Genomic DNA, 16563 nt, shown 5'->3' with positions numbered 1-16563 from the left:
GTCATCACGATACACTTGCGACTTCAGGTAACCACAAAGCCAACAATCGCACGGACTGAGATCTGGGGACCTGGGAGGCCAAGCATGACGAAAGTCGCGGCTGAGCACACTATCATCACCAAACTCTCACTTCCCGCGTCCGGGTTTCCGGGTTCGATTCCCGGCGGGGTCAGGGATTTTCTCTGCCTCGTGATGACTGGGTGTTGTGTGATGTCCTTAGGTTAGTTAGGTGGAACATAATGGCGCGGATTCTTGAACGTAAGTAACCGAAACATCTTCCCTTTAATAATTTGTTTACATCACTTAAAATCATAATGAGGCACATATTGTTTTGGTTGCAGGGCACCACCACCGCAAGGAATTTTCATCGTCTGGGGAAACAAAAGGCGAAAGCTAATGTAAAACGTGAACTATCCGTCTGGAGATGAACCTGTCTGTTCGAAACCGGTAATTGCGATGATTAAATAATTAAACGGCGTTGTAAAAAGTGGCTGGTTGCTGTAATCTTCCATGTAAGGTTCAACCTATATTTTCATCTTCGTTCATCAATATCATGAAGAGCTCGTAGCAATTGGTTATAGTATGACTTGATAGACAGATATTGGAGGAGTGACTAACTCCCGACTGGCACGCTCTATACACTTTTGAGGACTACGTGGAAAACTTAGCTGAGTGCGTTCTAGATCTTGAATGAATGCACAAGGATGACCTGTGGGTTTCCCCTTACATGAACAACCGATATCTTGCAATTGATGGTGCCTTTTTCGAATGATTTGAGCTGCAGGAAGTGCAGTACTGTTTTCTCAACGAGAATTACGCCTCGAAATTCCAAATGAATTGCATTTGTTGAAACGGAGTTGCTGTGTCACCATCATCTCGACTCTGCGCACACTGGGAATAGAGCGAACGAGTGAGCCAGTCAACGAGCTAACTGCACCAGGCCGCTCCCTACCGGCGCCAAGATAAATTTTTAGTTTCGATGCATAGGCTAAAATTTATTTCAAGTGTCTGTTACTATTCATGTAGAAGATGCAGACTTGTGAAATCGATTGTATCTCTTTGAAACACCTTGTACTTTCGTTGGGATCACTGGACAGTCCACTACTTTTTTACAAATGACTATACAGGGTGGTCCACTGATAGTGACTGGGCCAAATATCTCACGAAATAAGCGTCAAACGAAAAAACTACAAAGAACGAAACTTGTCTAGCTTGAAGGGGGAAACCAGATGGCGCTATGGTTGGCCTGCTAGACGGCGCTGCCATAGGTCAAACGGACATCAACTGCGTTTTTTAAAATAGGAACTCCCATTTTTTATTACATATTCGTTTAGTACGTAAAGAGATATGGATGTTTTAGTTGGATCACTTTTTTCGCTATGTGATAGATGGCGCTGTAATAGTCACAAACATATGGCTCTCAATTTTATACGAACAGTTGATACAGGTAGGTTTTATAAATTAAAATACAGAACGTAGTTACGTTTGAACATTTTATTTTGGTTGTTCCAATGAGATACATGTACCTTTGTGAACTTATCATTTCTGTGAACGCATGCTGTTACATTGCGATTATCTGTAAATACCAAATTAATGCAAGAAATGCTCAAAATGATGTCCGTCAACCTCAATGCATTTGGCAGTACATGTAACGACATTCCTTTCAACAGCGAATAGTTCGCCTTCCGTGATGTTCGCACATGCATTGCAAATGTGCTGACGCATGTTGTCAGGCGTTGTCGGTGGATCACGATAGTAAATATCCTTCAAATTTCCCCACAGAAAGAAATCCGGGGACGTCAGATCCGGCGAACGTGCGGGCCATGGTATGGTGCTACGACGACCAATCCAACTGTAATGAAATACCGCTTCAACCGCACGCGAGCTATGTGCCGGACATCCATCATGTTGGAGGTACATCGCCATTCAGTCATGCAGTGAAACATCTTGTAGTAATAACGGTAGAATATTACGTAGGAAATCGGCATACATTGCACCATTTAGATTGCCATCGATAAAATGGGGGCCAATTATCTTTCTTCCGATAATGCCGCACCATACATTAACCCGCCAAGGACGCTGATGTTCCACTTGACGCAGCCATCGTGAATATTCCGTTGCCCAATAGTGCTTATTACTCAGGTTTACGTTACTGCTGTTGATGAATGACGCTTCGCCGCTTAATAGAACGCGTGCAAAAAATCTGTCATCGTCCCGTAATTTCTCTTGTGCCCAGGAGCAGAACTGTACACGACGTTCATAGTCGTCGCCCTGCAATTCCTGGTGAATAGGAACATGGTACGGGTGCAAATGGTGTTGATGTAGCATTCTCAACACCGACATTTTTGAGATTCCTGATTCTCGCGCAATTTGTCTGCTGCTGATGTGCGGATTAGCCACGACAGCAGTTAAAACACCTACTTGGGCATCATCATTTGTTGCAGGATGTGGTTGACGTTTCACGTGTGGCTGAACACTTCCTGTTCCTTAAATAACGTAACTATCCGGCGAACGGTCCGGACACTTGGATGATGTCGTCCAGGATACCAAGCAGCATACATAGCACACGCCCGTTGGGCATTTTGATCTCAATATCCCTACATCAACACGACATCGACCTTTTCCGCAATTGGTAAACGGTCCATTTTATCACGGGTAATGTATCACGAAGCAAATACCGTCCGCACTGGCGGAATTTTACGTGATACCACTTACTTATACGTTTGTGACTATTAAGTGAAAAAAGTGGTCCAACTAAAATATTCATATTTCTTTACGTACTACACTAACATGTAATAAAAATGGTGGTTCCTATTTTAAAAAACGCAGTTGATATCCATTTGACCTATGACAGCGCCATCTAGCTGGTCAACCATAGCGCCATCTGGGTTTCCCCTTGAAGCTAGACGAGTTTCGTTCTTTGTAGTTTTTTCGTTTGATGTTTCTTTCGTGAGATATTTGGCCCGGTCACTATCAATTGACGACCCTGTATATGTGGGAATACCTTTATCTCACGTAGAATGCTTTAAAAGTGAGAATTTGTCAATGACATGTTGACTGAAGCCTGCAGTGCTCTGTTCGAGGCCATGAGGCTTTTCTCACAAGGGAGCACTGCTATTGACATTAGCTGCTCATGGCTCATGCGCCGTGATTTAGGATCACACGGCATATTTGAAGTCCTGCCCTCCCCCTCCCCCCCCCCCTCCAATCCTTTCCCAGCAGCTGGCGCCAAGGCTGTCTGTGTGTTCCCACTGAGACCGAGTACACGCTTGAACTGCCGAGCGCAACGCCCCCGTAAGGCGACGAGGGGCGATAAGAGACCGCAGAAGGGAGTTAGGCATGTGATCATAACTGCCAGCTATTGGCAGCATCTGCAAGACATGACACGAGTGCAGCACCTATCCACGTCTTGTTTACATCCTGGAGTGGCTGCTCCCTGGTGCTGACTGGGGAGCGGTGGCACTGCCTGATCCCTCATGGCGGATACCTGGGGAGACAATCCGCGAAATCGTCAGACAACACAAGCGAGCGGCTCCGTGTGCATAGAGTATGGACCGATCAATGTTGTTTGACGGTCTGGCTGCTGGTCAAACAGCAGACGAACCATGGTGTCAGCTGGCAGTGCATGGGAAGACTAGTGGCGGTCGAATGCTGGCAATAACACTTCCTCTACATATGGAGGATGTAGCGGCCATTGTTATCGTGGGGGCTGGAAGCTGAGTAGTTATTCTGTGGAGATTAACGGAGGAAGAACAACAAGGGAGCAATGAAGACAGGCGCGTTTAGTAGGAACAGAGCGACACAACTGTGTGGCCAGTATTGGGGCAGCCTGATGGACTCCGGGACTGAGTTAGCAACCAGGTGGAGTTGGACAAGCGTGTTGGCTCCAGGGCTAGCCATACTGACGATACACAGGTGTGTGCTTTTGAGCGGTGGTGCACAAGAAGAGTATCGTGCCGGTGGTACTAGGTGAAAACATTGGTTGTGAACTCGCTTGCATTCTAGTTCCGATACACTTTCAAACTGTGCGAGCAGTTGGAGGTTCAGTGTTGCCCCGATTATTATTGTCCTAACAGTGGGACTGCTGCAAGGCCTAAATGGGTTTGAAATTACAATGAAATGAACACCCTTAGCTGCTTACAGGCGTTGACACACGTCAACGGTGACAGATGATAATGTGTGCCCCGACCGGGACTCGAACCCGGGATGTCCTGCTTACATGGCAGACGCTCTATCCACCTGAGCCACCGAGGACACAGAGGATAGCTCGACTGCAGGGATTTATCTCTGTCACGCCTCCCGCGAAACCCACATTCTCAACGTATTGTCCCGCACTACATTCGTAGTGCCCCCGCCCATTATACTAATTACTCGCGGCGCGTTGCCGATTCCCGTAAGAGTTCGGGCATTGTTTGTGCATTCGCACAGAAGAAGAAGATGATCAAGTGTCCGAAAGAACAGATACCATCGGTGACCAAGCAGCTCGTTAGAATGAAATTACAATGAAATGAACACCCTTAGCTGCTTACAGATACCATCTTAGTGGGGTGCTTTATGTTATTGTTATGTTGTGTTTAAATGGGCCATCTTGTTACATGTAACTGGCTACCCTAGTGTTTCATTTTGCTGGACCTGTCCTTGTCCATATTCCAGCATAGTGTAAGCGTTTTCCTGTATTGTTTAAGCTGTCTATTTCGTGCTCCCTTTAGTGGAATGGCGGAAGTAATAAGAATTCTGAATTTGTGCCCAGTGGCCTTATTTAATCATTGTTGCTTCCAGCTTGCATAGTTAATCAGTTGTAGGTTTGCTGACTTACCTTGTGGTTTCCTGTTGTTGTAAAGTTACATTTATTTTAAGGGCCAAGAGTTTTGCCGAGTTGGTGTTTTGTCTTAGATGTTAAGCCCGTGTGCATTTGTTATGTTTGTGAGCAAGTAATATTCCCTTATATTTCATCACGCTCAGGCACTCCGTTTTTTAATTGTGTTACTAATAAACGTTCGTAAACTTCGTAAGTATTTACTGCCTCAAAACCTCTAGCCATGTAGCACTCCCACTGCACTCTGCTCCTCGGTCTTAATACTTTGCAGAAAAGTTTCTATTCGTGCCAAATTAGAAAAAAACATTCCTCCGTTTCAGACGTTGATGTATGCCCAAGAACAATTATTTTCAATAAGTTTCTTTTTTTTTTTTTTGCTTCCTAAAACGATAGCATCAGAGACAACACTTGTTCTTGTGTTTATTACGCTGTTTGTTAATGCTTCTTTTCTTAGTTCCTATGCCTGACTGAATGTCCAAGGGATTTTGTATACTCTTACAGTGGAAAGGAGCATTTGCAGGTCATTTTCAGTGTTCTGATATACTTGTTGGTTTGGACATAGTTTTTACGAATGATAGGGAAAGTCGTTCCGTTTCAGGAGACGGTACAGATGTTTTGGCCTGAAGTGACGTAGTCATCCCTCTGACAGTCGCCATCAAGCATGCCACATGTCCTCACTACGGATGTCACAGTGGACTGGCTCTTCGAATTTAATCCAGTGTCTTGGCGTTCTGTCTGCTGAGCAGGAATTGCTTACAGTCTCGAATTTTACCCCTACTGCCCAACATCTGGAGGACAACGTTCCTTCAACGTCAGTAGTCTAGCCCATGAAATCAGCCACCAGCATTCTCAAGGTGGCGGCTGTTATCTAGATTATTAACAAGCACGTTACGCGAAGAACATAATGAGTGTAAGCTTTGTTGTTGCACAGAATGATCTAGTACACAAAAATGATGTGTACAGTTGCACCACTCACAGCTACTGGGCTCTTGACATTGAGGGAGCTGACGCAGTGGTACAACACTGGACTGGCGTTGGGGCAGACGGCCGCTGAAACTCCCGCCAGGCCACCCAGATTTGGATTTTTTTGGATTTTCTTAAAGCGCTTAAGGTGAACGCTGGTATGGTTCCTTTTAAACGGTACGTCTTGTGCTCTGTCTCCAAGGGCGCTAAGCTCCGATCTTCCTGCTTGTTCTATTGATTGCGCTAACGTCTGTCCATATTTTGGATCTGTCACTATGTTGGAGCAATAATGCACATGGTGTTTCAGAAGCAATGCGAAACATTTCTGGCGACAGTTGTACGAAACGCTTCACAGTCAAAAGCTAAGGTATGCACGTCTTCTACACTAATAATAAATCTGTAAAACATCGTGTCTGTTGGAACACGCTTCTCCAAAACTACTACACGAATTTTCATGGGGTTTCGCAGGTAACTTCAGCATAGCATGGGGCTTCGTACAGCCTCTAGTTCATCACAATCCGATTACGAAAAAAAAAGATACAGAGATTTACAGTTTTATTAAATCCGTCCCGTCTGTTTGTCTGAAAGCGCTTTGTTTTTCTTACTCACGATTACTCATCATAAAAAAAGTTATTGATGTGCGTCCATGCATATAAATGTTGTGCAATGTTTGCAAAATTGTGTTTCCTTTTGTGATTGTATTGTTAATAAAGATGGAATCTTTCGCTACTAACAATTTCTTTGTGCTTGAGGCTGGCAGCCGTTTAAATGTTTGTTATGACAGGTTTTTCTATATCTACATACAAAACCTGAAAATCACTGTGAAATGCGTGGTAGAGGGTATTTAGTAACTGTACTGCATGTTTGTGCGTCAATATCTCTGGGACGTAGCAATTAGTCTGATCTTGGCTCGCTGTCTCTACGGGAGGAATATGTAGGGGACTGAAATAAATCTCTCGATTTTTCACTTAATACTGGTTCTTCAAACTTCGTAAGCAGGCACTTCTATCTCCAAACCTCTGCCAATTCAGGATTTTCGGCATTTCCGTGACATGTTTCTGCGAGTCAAACAAATCTGTTCCTTCTCCGAATACGTTCAATATCCCCTGTTAGTATCCCATTGGTCGTACGTGACTTTTCAGTTTTGTTCCTCTAAAAATTGTTACAGACTGTTATTTATATGAGTAAACTGATTCCCACTGTGACACTCTGATGTTGTAACCATAGGACACTAGGTATCTGCATTTTATTAAAACGCACTGTTTTGTATCTGGTGAACATTTAAAAAGGGTTGTCGACCTTAGCACTATTTTGAAATATCATCAAGATCTGGTAGTATATTTCTAACATTTTCATCAATGTACCGGGTGATCAAAAAGTCAGTATAAATTTGAAAATTGAATAAATCACGGAATAATGTAGATAGAGAGGTGCAAATTGACACACATGCTTGGAATGACATGGGGTTTTATTAGAGCCAAAAAAATACAAAATTTCAAAAAATGTCCGACAGATGGCGCTTCATCTGATCAGAATAGCAATAATGAGCATAACAAATTAAGAAAAAGCAAAGATGATGTTCTTTACAGGAAATGCTCAATATGCCCACCAACATTCCTCAACAATAGTTGTAGTCGAGGAATAATGTTGTGAACAGCACTGTAAAGCATGTCCAGAGTTACGGCGAGGCATTGGCGTCGGATGTTGTCTTTCAGCATCCATAGAAATGTCGGTCGATCACGATACACTTGCGACTTCAGGTAATCCCAAAGCCAATAATCGCACGGACCTGGGAGGTCAAGCATGACGAAAGTGGCGGCTGAGCACACGATCATCACCAAACGACGCGCGCAAGAGATCTTTCACCCGTCTAGCAATATGGGGTGGAGCGCCATCCTGCATAAACATCATACGTTCTAGCAGGTGTTTATCAGCCAGGCTGGGGATAATGCGTTTCTGTAACATATCGGCGTACCATTCACAGAATCACGCATTTCCACGAAGATAAAAGGCCCGATAACGGTAGATGTGGTAAATCTAACCCATACCGTGACTTTCACGTCGTGCAATGTAGTTTCCACGACAGTTCTAGGACTTTCGATAGCCCAAATTCTGCAGTTGTGGGCGCTGACAGACCCTCGGAGCGTGAAATGAGCTTCGTCGGTCCACAACACGTTACTCAACCAATGGTCATCTTCCGCCATCTTTTGAAACGCCCACACCGCAAACGCCCTCCGCTTCACTAAATCGCCAGGTAACAGTTCATGATGCCGATGGATTTTATACGGATAGCATCGGAGGGTACGCGTCAGTGCTAACCAAACAGTAGTGTATGGAATGCCGGTGCGACGTGCGACCGTATGAGCGCTGACTTCCCCGTGCATAGACGAACCCGCTACAGTCTCCATTTCTTCCTGAAATGTCTCAACAGCATTACGCCTTGTGCTCGGTCGGCCACTACGGGGTCTATCGTCTAAACAACCCGTGGCTTCGAACTTCGAAATCATTCTCGCCACAGCTGCATTTGTCAACGGACCTTTACCCTTTCGAATCCCCTTCCTATGGCGATAGGATCGTAACGCTGAACTAGCACAGTCCCCATTCTGATAATACAGCTTCAGTAAAAGCGCCTTTTCAGGCAACGTCATGCTGCGACTGCTGGCGCATCTGATTCTCTCATTACAGCTCCTTTTATACACGATTGTCATGCACTGTCACTGACGTTTTGCTGTCCAGCGCCATCTGTCGGACATTTTGTGAACTTTGTTCTTTTTTTGTTCTAATAAAACCCCATGTCATTCCAAGCATGTGTGTCAATTTTTACCCCTCTATCAACATTATTCCCTGGTTTATTAAGTTTATACTGACTTTTTGATCACCCGGTATTTGGCGTCGAGGTATCTTCAATTATAATCGTACCTTTCGGCATGTTACCGAACCGAAAAGGATCCGCGCGGGACATGCACACGGCTAAAGTAATGAGGTGGTGGCAGAACTGCTGTGCACTATGTAAACATGCGCTTGTGTCGCTAGAGGACACGTGAAGCAGTTATAGCTGTCGCCGATCTACGGAACCAGACCCGGCGACGGAGAAACGAGGGCAGGGACCAGGCGCCTGGCGGCTGCCAACGAAAACACGCATCGTGTCCGCCTGCAGCCAACAGCCGTCTTATGGCATCCTCTCCTCAATCCGTGTTATTTTGTTCTCCTCCACCTACCATTTCCTCACCTATGTAAACACTACATCTTCTGTATTCACCCAACTCTAGTGTGCAAACTCTTCTGTCAGATAAAAAACGATTGCTTTGAAAGCAATAATACAAAGTACAGTAAGTTTCCCGAGAGATGTCATGCCACCTACGTAGGATTGTTCACTAAGTGAACTCATGTGGTCACTGCTCTCTGATCTGTTTGTGAGTGACATACTATTTTATTGGCAATACGGATCTAAATTAGCTGTTATTGTGGTAATTATAAACATTGTTCGTAAGAGGACTAATCCACATTGTCTGTTCTAAAAGGATAAAACACAATTATCCACTTAAGTCAACAGGCACAGCAGCATACATTATTTACTTTAAGAACTTGTAAACATTAATAAATGATGATCTGATAATTGCTATTGTGTCTGAATTTGAGACAATAAACTTCAAAGCTTGGGTGAAATATTGAATTTCTTGATTCTCTTTGAAGTGAAGATAACCTCTCTGCTGTGGCTGTAATTACAGGAAGTGTGGCCATTATCTTTAGATGGTTATTGACGTTTCGGTATATGCCTTTGTTGTATAATAACAGCGTTTTCACATGAAGGTCTGGAATCTCCTTTCACAGATTTCCTACTCCATAAATGTAATTCGGCAAGAACGACTTCAACTCCATATTCTATAACTTCAATGTAGAATTCAGTTGGGACTTCGAACGCTTCTCGTTCTCTACTATTCAAGAGTACTTCACTAGTTGAAATCGAGAACAGTGAAGAAACTCCAGACAGCACTTTATGTACTGCAAACTCTGACTCTGTTATAAAACAATCTAATTATGGAATAAGAATCTCTCCTCAGGATCAGGCATCAAGCAGTTTGGTTTTTTCTTTTGGGTCTTAACCACCCGGAAAAATATGACTGAGTTTCCAGCTGTTGACCGATTTCTGTAGCTCCTCTCAAAAATAGTACTTAAAGTTTTGTGGCCGAGCGGTTCTAGGCGCTTCAGTCTGGAACCACGAGACCGCTACGGTCGCAGGTTCGAATCCTGCCTCGGGCATGGATGTGTGTGATGTCTTTAGGTTAGTTAGGTTTAAGTAGTTCTAAGTTCCAGGGGACTGGTGACCTCCGATGTTAAGTCCAATAGTTCTCAGAGCCTTTTGAACTTAAAGTTTTGTAACTTTGGACCTCACTGTTTGTAGTGCTTCTGTTGTGTCTTTGGCTACTTCGATGGGCCCTCTCAAAAACAGTGTTGGTTTCTGAGTCATATTTTCACTCTTTAAGTGGTTTTCTCCTAACGGGTTCCTTCTTATGAAGCGTTACCCATCTTTTTTACTGCATATTCGGAGCCACTAGAAACAAGTTATTATGTTTTATTGAAATGGTAACCCCCTAACCTTAATATTGAACGAAAGATGCAAAAGTTACATTTATTATCTTGTAATGTTAATATGATCAACTAACACAATTATTTACTAACACTTCATTATTCCAAAACATAAACAAAAAAAACTTACCCTGGAATACCACTTCAGGTGAACTGTAAAAATAACACAATTTCAATCACACTAAGTACTCGAACGCTCTTCTTCTTATCAGAGTGACGAAACGTAAAAAACTTCCACACACCCTTGTTCCTTGTCTATTCCTCATGTAAACACACACAGAATCAGCGACTGGTCAGTGAGCCTAGAACATAGCCACCGGGTTTTGTGTGTTAAGTCATTGGATGTAGGTCTAACTTACGTATTAGTGTTCCTGAGTGTTACATCAGTACGAATGAAACTGTGGAACACTCTAAAGTCTAAAGCATTAACAGTCTTCAAGGTCTTTGTAACGATGTATACCTCCACTGTTATAGTGTACATACAGTGTGTGTATGAACGATTGTCAACATTGTATCTGCAACGGAAATATCACGTCTGCAAATGAATTAAAAATATTCCTGTCATCGACAACCGGTGCCTAGAGGAATACGTTAGAGGAGATGATTATTTTCGAGATTGATAATGTTGAATAGATATCTTCCTAGACTAAATACAACTAGATACCGTAAAATTAATTTTCAAACAGAGAAATGAAATAAATGTATAGCATCAATACAGAATGTCAAGCCCTACCCTTCATCTAGCTTTGAGAGTGGGAGATACATCAAAATTGCGCCCCCTTTTGTTAGAGGAATATGCAAAGTTGTTGATGCTGATTTGTCCCGTTAAACAGAAGGCCACCACCCTGACAACAAAGAGCCCAGAGAACAGGAAAAATGGAACGGCACACACTGTGACTGTTTCCCTACCTGCCAAGCCGTGGTGCGTGTATCACCGATTACGGTGCTGGGTGTCGTGGAACTGCAGCGTCGATCTGCTCGGTGCCGTTGGTCGCCGTGCAGAGGATGTACACTGCCTACCTATAGATTGTCTATACAGTGGGTATGCCGTCCGCCAACTCCTAGAACCGAAACTACTTCAGTACGACACAGAAAACGAATCAAGATTTCTGTTTGCTAATAAGCCAGGAACAGAAATGGAGATCAAGTATTTGATCGTAAATAAGCACTGCACTTGACTCCACACAGAAGCAAAGAATCGCCATTCTGCTCACAGAGAAACGATTTAACTCGCTCCTGGTGGCGAAACCGACACTTTGTGAATTGTGCCAGGGAGACTCTTCACTGACGCACCTGTTAGGAGAGTCTCAAAGTCGCTCCCGCGCGAATTGTCTCCCTTCTACTCCCTCAGGTGAGTCCTTTACACCCCGCTCGCTGGTTTCCAGCTAGGTCACGGCGTCTACGTGTGCTCTCCCTGTGCCTCCCACTACACGGGTCATGAAGCTGCCAGCCAATCGTACTCTGTATAGAACAATGTTCTAGAACGTTTTAAAGGGGCACCGCCAATCAAATTCACTTCTGATTTTTAGCGAGAAGCGTCACCCACCAGTTTTCGGGAGAAGATCTGCGGAAGGTCAACTCGCTTCCGCCGTTCGTGACCCCTGCTCATTCCTCCGTATTGAAAGGACGCCTTCTTCTCTTGTAAGATGTTACCGCTTTCCACCCCCGGCAGCCGGCCTCCTGCCGTTTTTTAGCGGCAGGAGTGCATCTAACCTCAGTTCACCGGCCTCGACACAGTGAGACCGCCCATAGTGCTATAAAGCCACTACCAGCACACTGTTTTCTACAGAGCAGTAAACATCCCTCTCAGTCGAACATGACCCACCTAGTTTTGCAAAACACCTCTGTGCTGAACTCCGTCTCCTCCGGAACACGTAGCCGCCATCACTCCCTGGTGCCAGAGTGCTACTCAAATTCCCAGACATGCAACACTACTAGTGACTGGTGTTGCCCAAAGAAATGATCAATTATCCGATCACCCGTCGTCAATCATGATCTCATATCGAACAAAACACGGAAACGAACTGGTATAATATTATATGAACGGAGGCAAAATATTGCCGCCTTACAACCACCATTTCGTTTTAGTGCCCTCAGCCTCAACAGTTCCACCCTATAGATTTCGAAAGAGGTCGGTATAAGTCGTTGTTACTAAGTTAAGCTTCGAGCTCAGTGGAATGTGAGGTGCAGAGAAACCAGGAAGGAAAAGTTTGTCGAACGTTGAGGAGGGGGAATGTTGCCGGTCTTCTATAAAAGGATGCGACTTTAGGCACCCACACCAGCCATAATCATAAGCTCTGGTATAAATTACACACGGAAGCAACAAGCTTATCTGAAAGCTTATTATGTTGCTTGTCTTCAAACATGTTGCGCTATTTATTATTGACGCACAACACCAGTTCTCAGCACTACTACAGTGCTACAGCTGTTAGCTCACTGAAGTTGGCAGCAGTCGAAGCATAAGAAGTTGACACGAAGCGTACCGACATGTACCAATAACAAGTACGGAATCTAAGCTGAACTTCGCGTCGACAACTTATGAGAATTGTGCCGCATCTCGCTGTTGCCAGACCTTGCAATCTAACAGTCACTGTAAGAGGTCACCTGTCCAAATTTAATCTCGTTTTCATTACAGCTAATAATCGCTATATTTTAACCAAGCAATTTTAAACCCACCGTTTTTTTTAGAAAAAGGCTTCCATGGAGACGGGCAGGAGCCACTCATCTTCGTCTCCCCTATCAACGCACTTTGTTAGAGGAAATAAGGAAAGTCACATGGATGGCCGAATAGGCAGAGCGTCACAGTGCAGACCACGCATAAGGTTGGTTGGTTTGTGGGATTAAAGGGACCAGACTGCCCACGTATTCGACAATATATGCAAAATTTAGAGAGTTTAGAGTGCTGAAAAGAAATACTTCTTTACCTGAGAGAAATGTTATAGTTGCATCATTTTCTTGCTAGGTTGTCCATGCAGGTATCGACACTAATGATGTTCAGAGACGCTGTCCAAAGTACCATTTGATGAGTATTGATTCAGAGACGTTGATCACCTCTTATGGGTTTCTTTTTGTGGGAGAAGTGAAGTATTTGGCGTGCGAGACAAGGACGCATTCCGGAAGAGGTGGTTTTCCTTCGGCTGAAACTGTAGCCATTATTCGTGAAACACTTAGCTGTTATGAGCGTGTTAGACAATCATTAGCCAGTTTTGCATTAATGTAAACGGACGAAATTTTCAGCAACATATCTAAAATAATATTTATCACACGACAGTTGGAGCACCGTCTCTGAACGCTGCTAGTGTTAAAATATTCATGAAACCCTAGGGAGCAGACGTTGTCCCTGTGACATTTTGGTCACATAAAAGTGTTTCCTTTTAGTGTCACATTCCTCAGTCGTTAGAAACGGAACCCTTGTAGGTTCTCTTTGTTGTCCTGCCATCTGTCTGCCTATCTGTCCGGCACTTTATCTCAGGAACTGACATTTATGCCGCATACCAACGTCTATGGTCCCTTGGTGGCGTAAAGAAACTTAAGCTTCTAAGTCAATGCAGTCAAAAGATACTGCCATTTGTGTGACATACTTTGATACTTGCAAACTCACTCATCAAATGTTTTCTTCAGGCAACTGTCAGCAGCGGATTTATGTTTCAGGAAATTCGTGACACTTTGCTGCATTAGAAAAATTTATTAATTTTTTACCGGTTTCGGTCACCGACCATGCTCTGGCAACTGAATCAACGTTATAATACAGAAACGACAACAAAACGTCAATGTGCAAAACATCATAAGGATACTACACACGAAAACGTAACTTAACGAAAAATTGCCTACCGCAAGTCACATGTCAATCTTGATGAACCACACAATCCTGTTAACTGCCAGTTTCGTGAGTAATAATATAGCAGAAAAATACTTTTAACGAGTCAGCAACCTTCCTCATGCACGCACAACAGCAAACTGGCCATATGTAGTCAGGACGTAGGGTAGGGAAGTTGGTAGCCCTGCGCGAGTTTCGTTCTCTCGTACAGGTAAGTGATTCGGACCAAAATAAAACTAAGGTTAATAACGATAACTAATAAAATACGTGTATTAGTGTGTATCTCAAGCTTACCACTAAGGGTGTCACTTTCCTTTGCGTATTATTCCAAGAAAACGCGAAAAATCATGAAGTAGGGTTACAGTCGTATTTTTGTTCAGGTTTTGGCGCAGTAAGCATATCATTTAATGGTTCTTTTTCTTTCCAGTAAGTTAAGTGCAGCGTATCCCTTCACTGTTTTAATTCCTATTTCCGAAACTCAACGTAAATTTTAATTTGATGGGTCTAGAAACTTCGCATGTAGTAGCTTTGTTTACATACAGTTGCGAGTAGACCTAATTTTTATAAACGTTTTTCTTTGCTTTTCTTTGATTCAGTTGGCTTATTCTCACTAAATCATTATTTTTACCACGAGTGAAAAGTGCCTGGCTTTCTGTAGAACTGTTAGCTCCAGGGTTTGGTGCGATGGATGCAACAGCTTTTTCCTCTGGGGTGACTGTAATGTCCTGGGAATTGGGTAAGTGACCCAGACTCATTAGTCGTTCCGTATGATATGAAGTAGAGATAGGAAGATAGAAGACCAGGAGAGGAAAATTGCTACCTTTGTAAAGTGGCTATAATTTCGCTCCTTACAAGAACTCATCCACATACTTTGCCGTGATCTACAAACACAATTAGGTATCATGTGAGAGGCTGTACATCGTACATATGAATATATAAAGGAGACTGTCTTTGTCACGTACGTCTAGTAAATAATTGTTAGCGCTTATTGCATGAAAAGTGACGGAGGGTCTTTATTATAAAAACGGTGTGATGAGGTTGGAACGCGAGTGGAGATGAAACGGCAGGCAAAACTCAAGCTCTAGGTGGAAGGCCCGCAGAGGTGTTGGTCCTGCTTAAACACAGGAAGTAGGTAGATGGACGTCGTGTCACCTGAGCTCTGGAGCACAATAGGGTGACGACCGGCCGCTATTGTAGTAGAGGCCGGTAGGATAGCCGGATAATACTTCCGACCGCTGAAAATCTTGGACGCAGGTGAGAGTAACGACGAAGCGGCATCTCGGAAACCATGCAGGCTCGGTTATTTCCAAGGATGTTTACTCAGAAGCGTACCATTGTCCGAGTATAGTTTTTTCATCGCAAACTTTCCGCGCTGGATGAGAAAAGACTGAAATATGGTTGGTCGGCGTTCGGAAGAATCTGTAGAGATGCAGAATATTCCGTGGTTTCGGGAATATGATTCGTTTTCGGAATTACGATGGTGGGGAGCCAAGCCTTGCTGAGAGGCCAGCGCTGGAGAGACGTGGTCTTCCGTTGTGAGCGCCCGTGTGTGACGGTCGCTCGGTATCAACTTTGTTGATACAGACGTACTTGCTGTCCTTGCTCTGAGGAGAGTTTATAGTTAGAACAGTTAGGCACTGTACTGTTGCGAACCTATACGATTCTGGACTTCACCTCCTGGATGGAGTCGACGTTGAGTACGCAGCGTTCAGTAACGGAGAGCACTTGCTCTGCCTACACTTATGTTGAGACGTTAGCTGAACTCCGTCCTTGTGGCTGGGAGTTCGCGTTTCTCACCTGTAGAACACAGAGAGGACAAGACAGTATTAGAGTATATTAGTCAGAGGACCGCCTTCTGCCGTCCTAGTGCTTGAAAGAGTTTTTATTTTTGTGGCTGGAGTTGTTCCATCGACGCAGACGTTTTCGAGAACTAGCACGCCGACGCACCAGACGCAGTACATTCGGTGATATCGCAAAATTGCTTCGGCTTATTAGGGCTATAAAGCTAAACAGCTGTGATCGCGTTAGTTTATTTCCACTGAGGTTCCACAACACCGTAGATCATCTTTGAAAGTAGTGTCTTCTAGTGTTTGGTACGTAGATGATATCACTCATTTCGCGATATTGATATTAGATCGAGCAGTCATAATAAGGGGCAGAGTTGGGCAACGAGGGTAGCGGAGTACGTGTGGAGTGCACATGGGTTTTTTTTAGATTAGAGAATTCCCTCCCTAGGCTCCACAAGACGCCTCCTGAGATGCGGCAAGGCAGGAGTAGGCAAAATTCAACAGGGAATAACAATATTAATGTGCTAATAGTAAACTGCAGGAGCGTCTATAGAAAGGTCCCAGAACTGCTCTCATTAATAAACCCCATATAG

At 43.9% G+C, this 16563-nt stretch overlaps 1 non-coding gene across 1 annotated transcript; it reads right to left on the bottom strand.

The window, feature by feature from the left end:
• Positions 1-4180: 4180 nt before the first annotated feature.
• On the bottom strand, positions 4181-4254 carry Trnat-ugu (transfer RNA threonine (anticodon UGU)). Its single transcript has one exon. It is a non-coding gene; the product is annotated as a tRNA-Thr (tRNA).
• Positions 4255-16563: the final 12309 nt, after the last annotated feature.

This window comes from Schistocerca gregaria, chromosome 2 (genome assembly GCF_023897955.1).
Source record: "Schistocerca gregaria isolate iqSchGreg1 chromosome 2, iqSchGreg1.2, whole genome shotgun sequence".
Taxonomy (NCBI): Eukaryota; Metazoa; Arthropoda; class Insecta; order Orthoptera; family Acrididae; genus Schistocerca; species Schistocerca gregaria.
The sequence above is the reverse complement of the archived record's forward strand: the minus strand, read 5'-3'. Positions and strand labels throughout refer to the sequence as shown.